At 43.3% G+C, this 16,984-nt stretch overlaps 1 long non-coding RNA gene across 1 annotated transcript in view; it reads left to right on the top strand.

The window, feature by feature from the left end:
* LOC112985629 (uncharacterized) overlaps positions 1–16,984 on the top strand; it is a 27,528-nt gene extending 10,544 nt beyond the window's left edge. Inside the window, exons 2-3 of the long non-coding RNA XR_003259788.2 lie at positions 13,896–13,982; positions 15,438–16,984. This is a non-coding gene — a long non-coding RNA (uncharacterized LOC112985629). The remainder of the gene's footprint in view (positions 1–13,895; positions 13,983–15,437) is intronic.

Here is a 16,984-nt window from a genome sequence, read left to right as displayed (position 1 = left end):
AGCAAACTCCACAGTGCTTTAGGCCATGAAACAAAGGAGCTAAAATGAGAGGCTGGTGGGTGTTGTGGGGAAGGAGCACAATCTCAAAACAGCCCAGAAGGCAGACAGGGCTATGAAGGGGCAGGGAAACTATCCACATCAGCGTCTGTTAGGACACCATGGTTAGCAGCCACGACCCTGCTCTTGGGGGATTTCCATTTTTATAGTTAATAATACAGCATCAGGAAGGAGGTGGGGGGACCTAAAGCTGAATTGTCTAACTGTTAGTTATGAGGATTGCATTGAATTTATTTTGGATTCTCCTGTTGTTACATTTCAGTCTTGTTACAACTGTGTTGTTAGAATATAGCTAGTATCAGAATGGAGGAGCATTACCAGAATTCCCCCTGCAGAACAGACTACTTTTCCAAATGGGCAGTTTAGCTATTGCCTGTTCTTAGCAGCAGACTTTTGGAAGACAAGCAACTTTCTTCTTTTTAAAAGGACTTGGGAAAAAAGGACCATCATTTCCCAGCAGAATTTTTTCTGAGGGAGATATTTTTATGCCTGGCAAAGGAGAGACAAAAAGGTCAAAGAAAATTAAAATCACATGCTCACAACATTTCAGGGCAGGTGTTTTTCTTGAGCCAGAATTCAGTCTTTGAAGGGTGTATCCCTGGATTTATGCTCTTCCTAACATTTCACCTGTTGCATTAGTACTGGAGGACGAATGATTTCATAACCCTGGGCAGCCTGGCTTATTTGGACCCAGCTCAACAACTTTGCTTCAAATGCATTGCAATTTTTACAGCTAGACCGAAGCCCAAGACAAGCGCTCCAGTCTGGCTGCTCGACGTTGCATTTCACTTGGCATGTAGGCTACGGATGAGGAATGTGCAGAATTTCCTTTTCCACCCTGTCAGATCCTCTGTCTTGAGCCTGGCCCAACCCCAAAAGCACAACGGATGCAGCTGGAGAAGGGCAGGTCCAATCTTGCTGCTAAGCTGGGAGACTCCAGTGACACTTAACCTCCTCTGCTGCATGAGCAGTCAGCAGCTGGAGGTGGGTGCTAATAAGTGGAAGAACATCAGCTGCTGCCTGTTGAAATGGGTCATTTACCAAGGAAGAGGAATTTCTTACTCAGGCTGGAAGAGGTGGTGGGGGTTGGGATTCTCATGGGCGAAGAAGGTCTCCACTCTGAGCAAAGCTGGTCTCTGACCATGTATCTTGAATTCTCTATTGGTGTTGGTCTGCTTGGAGAGGTAATGGGGCCATAGGCTTCACCCCTGCCTGCTGAGATTGCTGCTGGGAGTCTTGTTCCACTGTGAAAGCTGACTGCAAGTAACTGTAATGTCTTAGTATCAGCAGTTGGTGGGAATCAGTAGGGAACTTCAAGCTAACAAAGAATAAGCCTAATTAATTCCTTAGGTCCACTCCAGGAAAGGAATTAGTGAGAAGTATTAGCCCTCTGGGGCATGTTGTCTTTGCAGAGGCACCTGTGTTCTGGGAGACAGTGAGGTTCTCCCAAAGGTCCATAGCCTGACCTTTGTTGCAGTGGGAGCAGTAAATGTAGGATCAAGTTCTGTCTTATCTCATCCCTAAAAGTTATTTTTCTTGGCCCAGAATGGAACACTAATTAGCTCCCCCCCAAAACAGCTGTGCAGCAAAGATGGAATTGAATGAGCCCCTTTCACTTGGAACAACTCAAGACGGGTAGAAAATCGCTGTTGCATCACTGATACAGCAGTAACAATAGCTAGCACCATGTCTAAAGATACCGAGTTTTGATTAGTGGTAAAGTGGTGGCTGTACTGGTGAAAATTATCTTTATTGCATCAGGAAAACAAGTTTCCTCCCAGGGATGCTGTTAGGAAATAAAGCTGTGTTGTGTGTGTGTGTGTGTGTGAGGGAGGGAGATGGGTTGTGTTTGGGTGTTTATTTATTTTGGACTATTCCAAGAAATGGTAGTGTGTAAATTGCTAGAAGATTTGAAAAGGCATTGGAAAATATTTCTATCCCTCCCAGACTATAGCTATCCCTTATTTGAAGGACAGCGCCTTGGAAATAGTCTGTAATGAAATTTGTTGTTTGATTAGTTTTCTTCTTATTTATGCATTTAATTTTACTTAAATGGTTAAAGACTGCTCAGGTTATGAGGGAATTTCCTTTATTTTCTTCTGCTTATTTCCCTATCTTGGAATCTTCACCGTTGCCAAGCTTTCTATTCTGATTTTGCTAGGAGGTCTTCCTTGGCAGTTGAGAAGCAGGTTGCCTAATAACGTTTATTGAGTTAATCAAAATATTAACAAAGACCTCTTATAAACAAAGTGCTTGCAAGGTGTTGGAATGAAATAACTGTTAACAAAACCTAGGAGTTTAAAGCTAGGAGTTTAAAGCTGAAAAACTTCTTAATCATTCAGCTTTGTGTTTTTAATGATGTCATTATCTTCCTATTCATTAATAACACATTTCTCACCTGAACTTTTAGCATTAAAAATCAAAGAGAAATCAAAAGTCATTTCTGGACAGAAGTCTTTCAGGCTTCTCTTTCCAGCAACAAAGAACTGAATCTTAATTCCCTTCCCTTCATTCTCTCTATACCTTCTGTTTTCTGATCATCGGTAAGAAATGAATGGGGCCTCTTGGCCAATTATGTGGGGCTGGATTTAGTTTAACTCAAAGCAATCATCAGTTCCCTGTCATTAGGTCAGGGTCACAACAACTCTGGAAACTTTTTTCTTTTCCTCTCTCTCCTTGTCTCTTCCTGCCTGTTACTACAATGCAAAAGAGTTCAGTTGTCTTCTCTCCACAGAAATCAGCAGCAGCACGCAGCACAAGTGCTGTGCTAATGAAACTTGGTCTTGGTTTAATTTAAAGAGAGATTTTGATTATGAAACTATGTGTTTGTTTAGTGACTCCCAGCACAGAACTGCCCTGAGTCTGGCTCAATCTATGGCGCAGCCCGAGGACTTGACCGCAAGCAATAGCATCCCCATGCCTGTATTGCCCAAAGCTCCTAGCACTTCGCTGGCTGTGGTGGATGGAGGATAGGAAGGAGGTGAAAATGTAACTCGAGTCTCCCTATATCGCCAGGAATAGCTTTATAACATGGACAGCCACTGCAGTGGCATCCTGTAGCCCTTCTCCACATGCTGGGGATGTTGAATGGGGGAGGAAGGCTGCTCTGCTGGTTGGGTGGCCCACCTGCCACTTGGCAGACTGTCGCGGGACCCGGGCAGTTCATTTAGTCTGCGCACACCTCACTTTCTCATCTGTAGATGGCAGGTAAGAGCAGGGCCCTCTCTTACTGGTGTGCAGCGTGGAAAATTCCCTCCAGCAGTGATGCAGGATGTACAAAATGGACAGCATTTGGAGTGTTTCCTTATAGGATAATCGGAGGAAGTCATTGTATTAAATATCCATTTGTGTCATTAGCCTTTTATTTGGTGCTTTGTCCAGACATCCTGTTTGCTTCCTCTTTGAAGTAATGAATATGCTTCCTGTGTGCAGGGTCCGATCCAAAGCTCCCGTGTAAAAGTGAGGCACCTAACTGAGATCTGTTGTGTTGTTGATGGACAAAGGCATCTCGAGACTTGCTTCAGGACAAAGCTAAAGTAGTGTCCATCATGGGCTGCCCCTAAAACCACTGTTTAGACCACCCTACCCAGACGGGATGAGGGGTTACAGTTGTCTGCTGCATACAGTACAGGAGTGAGGTTTCTGGCATCTGAGACCTCATACTGTTCTGTTGGGACATTACAGCAATGTCACCCTGGCTGGTTCAGAGATCTGGTCCAGTTCCCAGGCACACAGCAAATGCTGAGCCATAATTCCGTATATCGGGAAGTATCAAATGCAAAGAGTCAGGGCTTCTTCCTGCCCTCTAAACCTGGGAAGTGGCAAGCTGCTCTACATCTCCCCTTCCTCCTTCTGGTTCCCACTGAGAAAGCTCTTGCTGCCTTTCCTGCAGAAATGATCAGTGTCCAGCTACTTGTTTGCAGTAATTGTCTTGTATCTGCTGCCTTGGTCATTCCCAGGGACTGAACCTGGGATCTCCACAGCTAGTAGCAAATGCATCTGTTTCTAGATCCATATCTGGGAGAAGAGATGGAGTGTCTGCATATGGGGCCTGGAGGTGGATGCATGACATATATTTATGTGTACTTTGCACATGGCTATAATGAGGGATGCTATGGCAGCATGAGGAATCCTACCCCAAGAAACAGCTGGAGAAGTATCATAACCCCTTCAAATGCCTCTTCATCCTAGACTGCAGTAGGGAGTGCAGGAGATGAGGATCACCAACGACTTGCCCCTGTCACTAACAAGTGTACTTCTTTTTTTGTTGCAGGGTGGGGGAAGGGTTAATTGGGGAAGCACAGCCTCTAAGGACCATGATTGTTGTTCCATGCAAATTGGCTTGTTCTTGTTTCTTCTATTGATCGCAATCACTCAGTGCTGTGCCTGTAACAAACTGCCTTAAATCATTGCAGTCATAATAAGCACACCTTGGTAAATAATGCATGAGATGTCCGTAAGTCTATATTCATTAGAAGGAAGGTGCATATAAAGTGTGGTAATCATCTGGGCTCAGGTGGGGGCTTGGTGGCTTGGACTGAGATGTAGTAGTTGCTAGGGATCTGCCCTGAAACTGAGTTGGGTTTCAGGCAGGCTCTCCAGCCCTACAAGATGATGGAAATAAAGACAGGCTCATTTTCACATTCATGAATTTTGTACGAGATGTTTAAAATGCCTCCGAGGTTCACGGCATAATACAGGTTGAAAGTGAAAGTGGATTTGTGGCGAGTCTCCAAATAGCATAATAGCAAGGCATCGCAATTAATAGTATTTAATATATCTTCATGACAACAAAATGCATAGTGGGTAACAAGCTTCTCTGTGAAAGCCTTATAGCTAAGTTAATGGTCTGGATATTAGAAGCCCTTGTTTTAAAATGCAAATTAAAAAAAAAATGCTTATTTTCCCATTTGTCTTCTGAGGAGCAGAGTGGCATTAGAACGTGGAGCTTCTTTAAAGCAACTCCTTCTGTATGGACTGGAGGTTGGTGAAGTCCTTGGCCAGACTCCACAGCAGGGTAGGATCAGGTGCTGTGGCATTCATTACAAAGTTGCCAGTGCAAATTGCAAGGAAAATTAGATAGGCAATACTCCCCCCCCACCCTTTTGTCCCAGGGAGATTTTCTTGCTAAATGACAGTGATAAACACAATCTGGCTTTTGTATGGTTATAAGAGACGGAAGTGGTAGCAGAAGCATTCCTGATTATATCGGACAGCTGCAGATGGCAATGGGTCATTTCACTTCATTATGGTTTCTGGCAGGTGAGTATTAAAGGGTGTGTGATGGCATCATTTCTCAGCAGTGACTTCATTTGGCTGTCTAAACAAACAGCCGTTCCTCACCAGGTGCAAAGGGCCTTCTATTTGTTTTTCCTCCATGAAGGGAAAAGAAATACCTAAAGTGAAAATAGCACTAACGGATTGTGTCTGCTTGACAGCTGTGGTGGTCCCTGCCTCACTGCAAAACAGCCATGACATGAGCAGTGGCAGTGAAAACTTGCTTCCCCATGCCCAGCCCTGGTAGGGTGCCTTTTTGGACAGACACTGAATGGGTTTGAACGCATGGACCCTCAAAACATAAGTCTTTCTGTTCACACTGGTGGGCTCTGGGTTGTCTGTATCCAATACACAGTTCTGCTGAGTAGCATCCACAGTGTAAACATCCTGAGTAAGGTCTGAGCTCAGCATGGGGTGTGAAGGTCTTCTAGGAGTTGCTATGCCTCCTGAGGTACGTGTTAGAGGGCTGGGACTTGGCATGTTGGCCTACTGGTGCTTGCTCCACCTCAGATGGCATGATTGGCTCTGCCTAACTCACAAGTGAGAGAATGGATCATGTGGACAGTGGGTGAATCTGATATCTAGAATGGGTGAAGAAACAAATCCAGCTGGTAGCATACTTACGCAGCCCACTCTCAGCTGTCCTCCCTGCACATCCTTCCTAGGTGCAGCTACTCACATCTGAACTTTTACTCTTGCCATATATCAAACCTATGTGAACCTACTTTTCTTGAGGTCTGGAAGTGGAAAACTCAGAAGTGCCAGGGAATCTGCTGTCCCTGCAAGATGTCCTCTTCAAGAGATCAGCTCTTTGGGAAGAGCGTCTCAGCTTTGGTTCTGTCTGAACCAAACCAGAACACTGCTGGCTTATAGATATGAACAGTTTCAATTTACTCCAGATCCCTAAGTAGATGACATATTAGATTAAAACAATGAGAAACAAACCAAAAAGAACCCCTGAGCTCTCCTGAAGGAAGTCACATACTAAAATTAAAAAACAAAAACAGAAAACCTCCTCTAGTTCCATCTACAGTCATATTTTTGTCCCAATACTTTTCCTGGAAGGCTATTGCAGAAACTCAAAGCTGGTGGTCACAGTTAAATATAAGGATAAACCATCAAAACTTTTCCTCTCTGCAAAAATGTATTTCTGAGCACTAAACTAGTGTTGTCTCTATCAGTCTAAAGAGCTTGAGATGACTTTGGGTTGTGGGTTTTTTAATTCTTCCTCTTGTTCCTTCTAGTATAATTGAAGAAATAAATCCCCTACCAGCTCAGCTTCACATAGAACAGAGCCTTCCCCCAAAGAAAAGTGATGATCCTAGTCATTTTGTACTGTACCTTAACTATCATTTTTCTGTACTTCTAACTGCATCATCTATCCCAGAAGGAAACAAAATGAGAGAGAAAAAGGATCAGTAAATTGTTAAGCTCGTCCAGTTAGACTGGAAAAGAAAGTGAGAAGTGAAGAAAGAAAGATCAGCAAACCTGAGTGAATATGGATAAATGGGGAAACAATGTTGCCCAGCCTGCCTTCGTCTTTATGCTACTGCGCCTCAGATGCCACTTAAATTTGCGATGCTTGCGAAGGATGTAGTAGTCTGTAGCCATGAAGCTACCAGTCCTGTCGCTGGACTTGGAGCTCCAGGTAGCCGTGACTTGGTGTGGGCACCCTATGCAGGGGTGTGTGGTGCCAAGAACAGTGCACTGGGAGCGAGCATGGTGGGAAATGTTCATCCTGCACAGCCAGGCTCCCTTATATGGGATGGCCTGGTTGTGTTGTGAGGCAGCCAGTGCTTGACCACGAAGATGATGATTAGAGCCCATAAGACTCATTATCTTTGCTAAGCTGAGCCAGCATTTGAACCACGGCCTCTAAAGGCAAAAGGCTAATACACTTGCCTCCCTGTGTGCTACTGAGCCCCCTTTGCTTTGTTAAGGCAGTGTACTAACTTTGGGAAATCACTACTGCAAACCATAAAGGATAGAGAAAATGAGAAAGCCCTGCTTAGCGCACAGGGATAATGCAAAGGCTGCTGGCTATTTCCTCTGTAATATTCAGCAAGTACATTGCAAAGAAAGCTCAGCAAAATCCTGGACAAAAGGACAGGGCAATCGTAAATGAACCAAAAAACTCATTAGGTCCAATTATGGTCCCAAATTTAATTCTAGTAAGTTTGGTAGGGCTCTTCCCCTGCCCAGCCACTTGGCCCGCAGGCAAAATCCCTCTCCAAGTAGGTTTCTCTGAGGGCTCAAGACAGCATGCAGAGGTATTAGCCACATAAAGGGTTACTTACTCACAGAAAGCCCTGAAGATACTGTGGAAGTTTGTACAGATTGCTTTAGGTGAAACCATAAAGCTGGATGTGAAAGGGCTTGGATGTTCCTGAGGCTTGGAAATCCAGGCTGCAAAGAAGAGAGAGAATGGTTAAAGCCATAAATAGTTCTAAACTAAAGAAATTACTAGGTGGGGAAGAGGCGAAAATAACTTCTTTTATAGTAGATGAGGCAAACATGCCTCCTAACATATTTCCTGCTCATAAAACTCAGTCTGGGTTTCTAGGTAACTAGAGGAGCTTTCCCAGGGTGGAGAAGTTTGAGGGTTTCCCCACACTTGCTAGATTTGAATAACTGAATGGAAGTGCAGAATGTCAACCTTGTCCTACTCAGAGTGCAGCTTACACCTCTTCTGAGGCCCACTCAGATATGAAGCAAACCTGAAAGTGTGGTGGTCTTTCACATCTAGAGACCCTCTGTCAGGATCCATGGAGCACAAGGCCAAGAGGAACTGTTATTAGATCATCTCGTCTGACCTCCTGGTTAGCTCCACTTAAATCACTTGTTTTGTCATCAATGTCCGAGTATCCTCCTGGACTCCTAGGGCCACCTGTTTTCTCTCAGAGCCCACCTCCATTTGATAGCATTAGCAGGCTCTGCTGAAAGCTTCCCACTTGGGGTGTGCTGCTCTAGCTGTGTGCACGTAAAGGTTCGCACTTGAGAGCTCAGCTGCTTTGGCAGGTAGTTTCCCCAACTCCACAAGCAATCCCAAAGCCATGGGGCACTTCAGTCCTGAGCTGGTTCACCTGCTGAATGGGCACACAGGACTAACCGGCATTCATATGGATGCTGATCCTGGCCTAGATTTTACTGTTTCTTTATCAGATGGTATAGATGCTGTGGTGCACCTTTATGCAGATGGCTGGGGTGCTTGTGGAAGAAATGTCTATTCTGGATGCCACCTCTTTCTGGCCATGTGTACTTGGGAAAAGGGTTTCCTAGAGAAAACTAACGATTTCTGTGAGGTTCAAGTCTCTTGTATGAGCCCTTTGCTATTTGAAATCTATAGACTCTTAGAATAAACTTACATAAAGAGAAAAACCTAAGACCTGTAAGTCTTCTACTTAAAGGCAAGGCCCAGGTACTTAGTACTGAAAAGGTCACCTGCATTATCTGCACATTGGTTTTACTTCTAAATAGCTTTTACTTTCTGGAGGTCAAATTCTCTGTTGTTCTCAGGCTCAGCTTCAGCCCTGCCTATGACCTCTCTGTACTTCCTAGTAAGGTAGAAAGTTAGTTATCAAAGGTATAGAAAGATGCCAGTAGCAGGATGGATTTTTTTTTTCCCTTGCTGGACATGTTTTCTTGATGGAACAGCGTCAACAAGCAGTGGGGGAATATGCAAGGAACAGGGCTCCTTCCTCATCCTGCCATGGAGGGATGGAGCCAGGAGTGACCAGCAATCCTGTAAAATCCTTCCTGCAGACAGCAGAAGTCGAACTCTTCTCACAGGTGAACACGTGGGGGTGTTTAAAAGTTTGTATTTCTAACTGGGATTCTTGGAAGCTTTGGAGGTTTCATTTTGCTAAACTCTATTAGATCAGCATGCATAACTGAATTATATCCAAGCCTGCTGAGCACAAAGAATTTAGGTTGGAAAACTTACCTTCCTTGCAGCTTCCAAAGGGAGCCCTAGATTTTAAAGGAGACAGAACGAGAGCAGTTTCTGCAGAAAGCATAGAAAAAAGAATCAAAATGGTAATAAGACTGTTTTTATAGGCTTTGTGAACCTCCATGAACTGAATACTGAATGATCTGACTACAGACCCAATAGGATGGTCAGCCCCTGCCTGCTGACAAACTCCAAAGCAACAGACCCTGTAGGAAATGATAATTTCCTGTTAAATTCTCTAGGGCTTTTCTAGAAGGCTCCCGCAATATGCAGACGTGGAAGAGTTTGCAGCACAATTTGAGATTTTTCTGGGTTCACCATGTAAGTTTTGGGTCACAATCCAAAAGTTTCTGCCTCAGTGTTTCCCATTCTTTATACCCTCATTTACTTTGTTCCTCTCTTTTTTTTTTTCTACCCTGTTCCTTGTACTTTCAGTATGGGACTGAGATGTTGCTCCCTGTTCTAATAGATCTTGTGCCATTTTCTTGTCTTGATGCAAGTCTCTCCTGGTGTCTTGAACAAGTCTCTCATACTCGTAGGTGATAAGCTCGGTACACACAGTTTTGCTTCCTGTTTCTTTTCCCTCTTCACTCAATATTGCTGCAATTATTTGGGATAAGGTGCTGCATGTTAGCACTGATTCAGACACATGGAGTTAGGTGAGGAGGAGGGAAGATAGTTCTGCTGGACTGGTTTTGAGTATTTCTCTCTGACTCTTTGAGAAAATCAAGATTACCCCGATTATTATTGCACCAGAAATAAATGTTCAGATCCAGTTCAGATCCCAGCTGAGTCATAATGGGAGCACAGGCTCAAACTGGATGAATGTTTGGTTTACATGGGACTTTCTCCAGATTGGCTCCTCCATCTTCACTGGGATTAAGACCAGCTAATCCAGTGTGTGAATGATAATCTGCTAAAAGTGCCACCATTGCTGCCAGCCAAACTGGTAGAGAGTTCCTACTATTTGTGAACTGAATCTTGAGTCAAGGGAAGGCTCAAATAGCAGAAGAGCGGATCAAGGTGGGTTAAATGCACTAGTGTTGTTTTGCACACAAGGCCCTTCTGAATCCATGTAGCAAACTTTACAGGCTAGTCACTGCTGTTAAAAAGCAGCTATAGAGAAAGTAAACAGCCAGCGGATCATTCCTGCAATACAAAGGAACCTCAGGCTGAAGATTTGGATACTTTTCCTGTTTGCAGTCAGTGCTCTGATGAGCAGACAGGGATGCTGAAAGGACAATGACACAGAGATCATTTACCGTTGTGATTGAATTTAATATTACTCATGTGCCTATGCAAACTGGTGACCACACAAGGCACATGTACAGTGTGCATTCCCTTCACCTGGGCAGAGGAAGGCTAGCTGCTGATGTGTATGGAAACGAGAAGTTCAGAGGAAGGAAATAACATGTGCCTGCTTCCAGAGGGCCAAGCACGCAAAGACCATATGGCTAAATAAGTCTGTGACAAAATCTATTGGTAAGTACTTTAAAAGAGGGGAAACATTTTGCAGATGCAAAGGTCAGGTGTGACTGCAGAGGCAGAGAAAGCTTGCGACATCTCAGGGTTAATGCAGGCTGCCGCTCTCTGTAAAAACAAACTACTCTTGCAGTATAGGCTAGAAGAAGCTGTAAATGAAACCCAACAAGCTACGTAGCTGAAAAGTACCCTGTGAAGAGCAGAGATTGTTTTATTAATCAATGTCTGGAAAAGACTGTCTAGAGAACTAATTTCAGACCAGTCTTCAAGGACTGGGACTAGCCCATCCCCCTCACTGCAGAGGTACTAGGCAATCCCACCAGTTGCTGTTGCTTATTTGCAATGTGTCATTTGCTGTAGCTGTTCTCCTGGGTCTTGCTCCTCACGGCTTCATCCTAATGACTGACTTCTGCTTCCTGATGTGCCTGTCCTAGTTTCTGCTGCCAGCCAACCTGCCCAGCTACACCGTACTACTTCATAGTACAAAATTCCCTCAAAGAAGCCAGGGAGCTTGTACTGTGGTCTGGTGTGACTGAGCCTGTCTCCTGACCATGCTCTTACCTTGCTCCTGGTTTGGCATTCCTTTGTTGCCTCTTGTTCCTTGACTCTTGGCATGACTCCTGAGTATGCCTGTAGCCCAGGCTTGGGGCTTGGTGCAACCCTAGATTTCTGTTTCCTGATATCTGCTCCAAAACCAGTTCTAGTCTGACTCTAACCACTTAGGCTACCTGCATTCTTGTTTAGATTACCTGATAGTATGAAGCCCACAGGAACTGCTAATACCTGCACAGGGATTTAGCAGAGGCTGACTTGTGCTGCTCATGCATGTGTGCTGCTGTATGTTCTGTACATCACTCCCACCCCAAAACCATTGTTTTATCTTTAGATCTATTTTATTTCCCCATTAAACACTTTCTGAGGGGACAGATATAAATTAAAAGCAAATTATGCAACCTATACCATCAGTCAACAGACACTTCTCTCTTCCCACCTACCCTGAATAAATGAAACAACCATCATATCTGAGTATAAATTATGGAAAAGCAGAGTGTGCGTGGTGCTTGAAGGTCAAAACACTCAGACAGTGTATCCATCATGCATTTGGGCAGGTTTTGAATAGTGCTGTATCAAGCAACTGCCTTTTCCTTCTCAGTCATGCTTGGAAACGCTGGCAATTTCAGTTGACAGCTATTGGATCAAAAAGCAGAAGCAATGGCATGAAATTCCCTTCAGAGCAAAGACAAATGGCTTGCACTTTTCTTCACTCTACCAAGTACCTCATGTAGTCTGGGATCTGCTTTCCGTTAGAGGGAATAATCTCTCTTGCAGCCTGTGCTGCAGGTGCATAGACCTTTAAAGAACACTAACAGCCAGGTAAGGAAATTCATACAATAGGGTTCATACAATATCCTTTTTCTATTGTAAGGAATGGAGTGCACAACATTCCTTTTCCTTACATTGACATTAGCTACATTATCCCCTTGCTCCCCATGTGCTCAGCCCCTACCCCAGCTGGAAATCAGAGTTGGCCACTTCTTATTTCTTATTGCTCTTTCACCCATGAGGGATCCGGTGTCTTTGGGTTCATCTAACATGGCTTGCTCCATCCATCTGGCCATCCCCCTCCTTCCCTGCCCAGCTGGAGTTCAGCATCACCTGTGTCAACGCTGCTCCCTGTTAAGTATGTGCTTCCTGAACTTTAAAATACTCCAGACACTAAAATCAGACTGCTCCAGGGGCTGTACCGCAATTGGCTTGGTGCTGTTTATTGTCCCAAAAGGCACTCTCTAATTGCAGTTTAGCGAGGTAATGCTGACCGAAGAGCTTGGCTGCAGACTCCTGTTTCAGCAGAGACAGCTGAACACTGTAAGGGTCCAACAATTATTCTCTCTTACTTTCTTCCACACATGGATTTTCTGTTTCAGGACAAGATACAGGCCTGGCTGCTCAGTGTGAGCTCTCACAAGGCTTGTGTGAGATCTCACAAGGCTTATGTGAGCTTTCTCATGCCCTGTTCCTCTCTGCCTGCCCTTGTCTTAGGAGTGGTGTGGGTCTAGCTGGAGCTTTTGCTGTGATGGAGATCCTAGCTGTGGTCCATAAGACAGATGCTCCCATTTCTACACTTCTGTCCTGTTCTGTGTAGAGCTGAAGAATTAAATACTCCTCTGGAGCCCCCACTGTCTTCACTGGATTCCCTCAGAAGGATGGGGCAGGCCAGTCCTGAAGCTGGATGCCTTCCCATGGCCAGGCATAAAACTAGGAAACTGAGGGAGGACGGGGAGGGCTAATGGAAAATATGAGTGAGCTCAGGGGTTCAGCTTGAGGGTCGAGTGAGGAGCATGAAGCGGAGGCACTGAAACACTGCTCCCTGCTCCTTGAGGCCAGAGATAGCCTCCTACATAAGCACGGTCTGCCCTGCATGAGCACCCGCTAAGCATTCCTGTTCCCTCTTTATCTGCTTATGCACTAAGAAGCCATCTTCATAGTATGTCTTGATTCCTGGGGACTGAATTTCTGTCTTCACATGTGTTTCTATGGCTGTATGGTAGGAGTAAAAGGGTATTTCTTCTGCTCAGTTGAGAAAAGCATCAAGTATTGTCTCTTTCATATGGCCAGAGAATACTGACAGATGCAGTGGGTGCGAAATGCCCAGATTTTCTTTAAATCACCAATTTCTCTGCTCTCACGGACATCCAGAAAATACTGTAATAATTATCTGTGCAGCTTTGAGGTGCCCTCTTCCCAGAGCTCAGACACATCCACTGCATTTCAGATTGCCTCGATAATTTCAAAGACAAAATCAGCCCAAAAGTAAGGCTTGAGGAATATTACTGCATTTCCCAAGAGCAGCTAGCTTTTGAAATGCCATTTCCTTGGGTATTAGAAGTTCTTGAAATTGAAGCTAACCAGATGATCAGTATCTTTAACTGTATCATAATAGCTTCTTTTGGGAAAAAGCATCTATATAATAAATCATCACAGGTGCATGAATGAAGTGTTGAAAATCAGCCAAGGGGAAGAGCATATGGGGGAAGGCGTGTCTGTGGGTGTGCTGAAAAGAAGTGTTATATCAGAAGTGCTCATTAAAAACTTGATTTAAATGTCCTGATTCAGATCCTGTTTATTCCAGTGTAATCAGAACTAACTTCCCTGAAGCAGAGCCTGTGCCAGGTGATAAGGCAATACCAGTGAATGGAGTTACAGCAGGATTAAGCAGGTGAGAGCAGAATCAAACCCTTCATGTTGAAATCTTTATTGTTTTGGAGCACACAGCAGTTTTAACTTGACTTCATAAAAATCTATTTGAGAGAATTTCTTTGTCAATATTGAATGTAACTCCCTGTGTTGATTCAGCGTCCTGTCTGGCTTTGACCATCAGCTAATCAGTCCCATGTCTGCTATTTTTGGGATCCACCAACACTGCTCTGGCAAATTTTTGAGGCAGTTCACAGGTAGTCATGCAATGACTGTTCAAAACATTTGTCTAATAAGCTAACAGCAAAGTAGTTTCCAGAGCTGTACACTATTCCAGCAACCCCCTTTGCCAGCTAGAAATTACACTATTTTCCAATTTCATTATTACCTCTGTTTTTTATTATAGCATCATTAGAGTGAGAAAACTGGAAAGGAAGAGGGGATTGTATAATGCAGGAAATTGTGAATTAATACCTCTACCAGATGATGGAATGGTGCAGAGCTGTGACAGTGTCAGGAAAATTTAGAGCAAATAAAGTACAAGCTAGGTGGATGAGGATAAGACTTCTCTACTTGTTCTTTGGATTAGTAACTTGCAAAAAAAGCTATTTCTCAGAAATGCAAGATCTGCATTTTCTTTTTGTATGCACATATGCATACTTGTGTATAAAGCCATCACATGGCTATGGAATATGAAAAAATGTTTTTATGGAACATAGATGGGCTTTAGAGCATTGGCAAAAGCAAGCTGATGTATTGCCTGAGAAATCATGCCAGGACATTTTAAGTAAGGGACTACATATGATAAAGAGTTGGCTATTCCTTACCATGGGGTTCTGCAGTGCTAAATCCTGGAAAGTGTTTAGCACCTCCTGAGCATTTATAACTACCAGCTTCAGTAGACTGGGGTCTGAGTAGGAAAGTGAAGTTCACATCAGTTAGAAATGTAGAGGGATTTATCTTTTTTATTCTGAAAAGGTATACAGCACTAAATAATGAAAAACACCCCGTTTTTCTTTTTTTCTGCCACTTTTCAAAAGGCCTCTGTATTTTCAGGCTCACCAACCTTATGCTGGTGAACACAAATCAGAAAAATAACCAGTTATTTACTGTGCACCCTGAAATTTCTGATGGAGCATGGAAATACAAGGAAATGGCACCGCTCACAGTTTCTGCAGATGCTCAGACAAAAGCCTTTGTGATATCTATTCCTTAAAAATCTGTTTTGTTTGTAGTAGCACCAGAAAGTAATTAAATACTGGTATGCATCATTTTTATTTTGATACTGTCTTTTGAAATGTTAAGTGATTAGTTAGGTTAAACAAGTATACAGCAGAAACTCTATGTATCTGTTATTCAGTTGTCAGATCTCAACAAATGTGCTTTTAATAACAGCTTGTTATTCAGTTCACTGAGTTGCAAATAGATGCAGGTTTTAGAAACAACTTTTTATTTATATATCTTCTGATCATTTCAGATGTCTGACAGCACTGCGATAAAGATGCCTTCTAGCTGAGTAAATGTCTTCAAAGGAGCTGCAGGAAAACTGATAGCAAGGCGAAAACAGAAATCTCTGTCGGTGAACAGAAAGAATCAATGGGCAAGGAACTATGATTTTAATGTATAACATCCAGATTACACATTTCCAGAGCTTCTTGAAGCTTTAAGCTCCCTACAGACTGTTGAGAGCAGAATGATCTCTAACTTCCTGAGAGGAGGTCACCTCCAGGGTGGTAGAACACAGTGGCTTCACCGGCAGAGAGCGGTTGACAAGTAGCACTTTTTATCCACCTGAAACTGGAAGGAAAGATGGAGGGAAGCAGAATGGTGTGACCTGACCTGGTACAAGTCTACAACAAATTGCGAGAAACGCAACAGTTGTTCAGCGTATCGCATTGGGGACTGGAAAGACCAGTAGAGCAGAATGGGGTGACCCCCAGCAGTGCTTTAAAGGTCCAAAAGTTACAAAGAAAAATTATGGGTTAAACAAAAATGGTTAAATAGAATATTAGATGATTGGTGGAAAACATACATTTATTGAGATGTAACAGTCAATTGCATGGCTGTTAAACAGCTATAACTATATATTAAATAATCAGTTCAGCTGGTATTTATTTAATATAATCGCAGCCTATTAAACCTGAATTAAGTACAGAGTTAAGTGTCTGTGGGACACACAGCTGAAAATTTTGCCAGGAACATTTTATGTTGCCTCAAACCTTTTGTGGAAAACTCCCACAGACACAGTTGCTGCAAAATTACCCTTCATTTGACTGGGGAAACACAATACGAGATTTTTAATTTTGACCTTAACTGCAGCAGAGTTATTTAGCAACTTTTACCCAGTCCCAGATTTAATGCAAATGGATAATTTCTGTAGATCTTTCTTTTTTTTTTTTTTTTTGACTTTTTGGAACTGTTCCTTTGCAGATTTTGTAAGGTTTATTTTGCTTTACTTGCACACCTCTGCTCCTCTGATTCCCTGATACTTATGCAGTTATTCACATCAGTACAAAGTGAGTCCAAAGTAAATGTAAAGTACTGCTAAATTGACATGGAATTTACTCTGACTGGCTGCAATCAAAAATGGGTGATGTGAATAAGGAAAAACTGTTTCACCCTGGAAATGCAAGGTTGGAGGACCCAAGGGGCAGTATAATCACAAACTTCCAACAACCTCTCATTTTCTTTCTATCCGCTTATGGACACTTGCAACCTGGATAATGGGCATGGGCTATAGATATGTTTGAATGGCCAGTGAGATTGGTTTGACTTGTTGTGTGTTCTGGTGCTGCTCTGAATGGTATTGGTGCCAAATACCTCGGGGCTAGCACATGCTGACAGCCAGCACAAAACTTGGATTCGTAAGATTGCTGCTGTTTGGTGGAATTGCTCTTGGTTTGGGAAAAGGCACTTCTGTTTTTGTTTACTTTAATCCTTTTATTTTTCCTTTTTAATGACAAATGAAACCAAGCTAGGACTTTTTTCTTTCAAAATAAATATTCAGACAGAGTGCCACATAAA

The sequence above is a fragment of the Dromaius novaehollandiae genome, chromosome 10, assembly GCF_036370855.1.
Source record: "Dromaius novaehollandiae isolate bDroNov1 chromosome 10, bDroNov1.hap1, whole genome shotgun sequence".
Classification (NCBI taxonomy): Eukaryota; Metazoa; Chordata; class Aves; order Casuariiformes; family Dromaiidae; genus Dromaius; species Dromaius novaehollandiae.
Note: the sequence above shows the minus strand (reverse complement) of the source record. Positions and strands in the feature narration are given on the sequence as shown.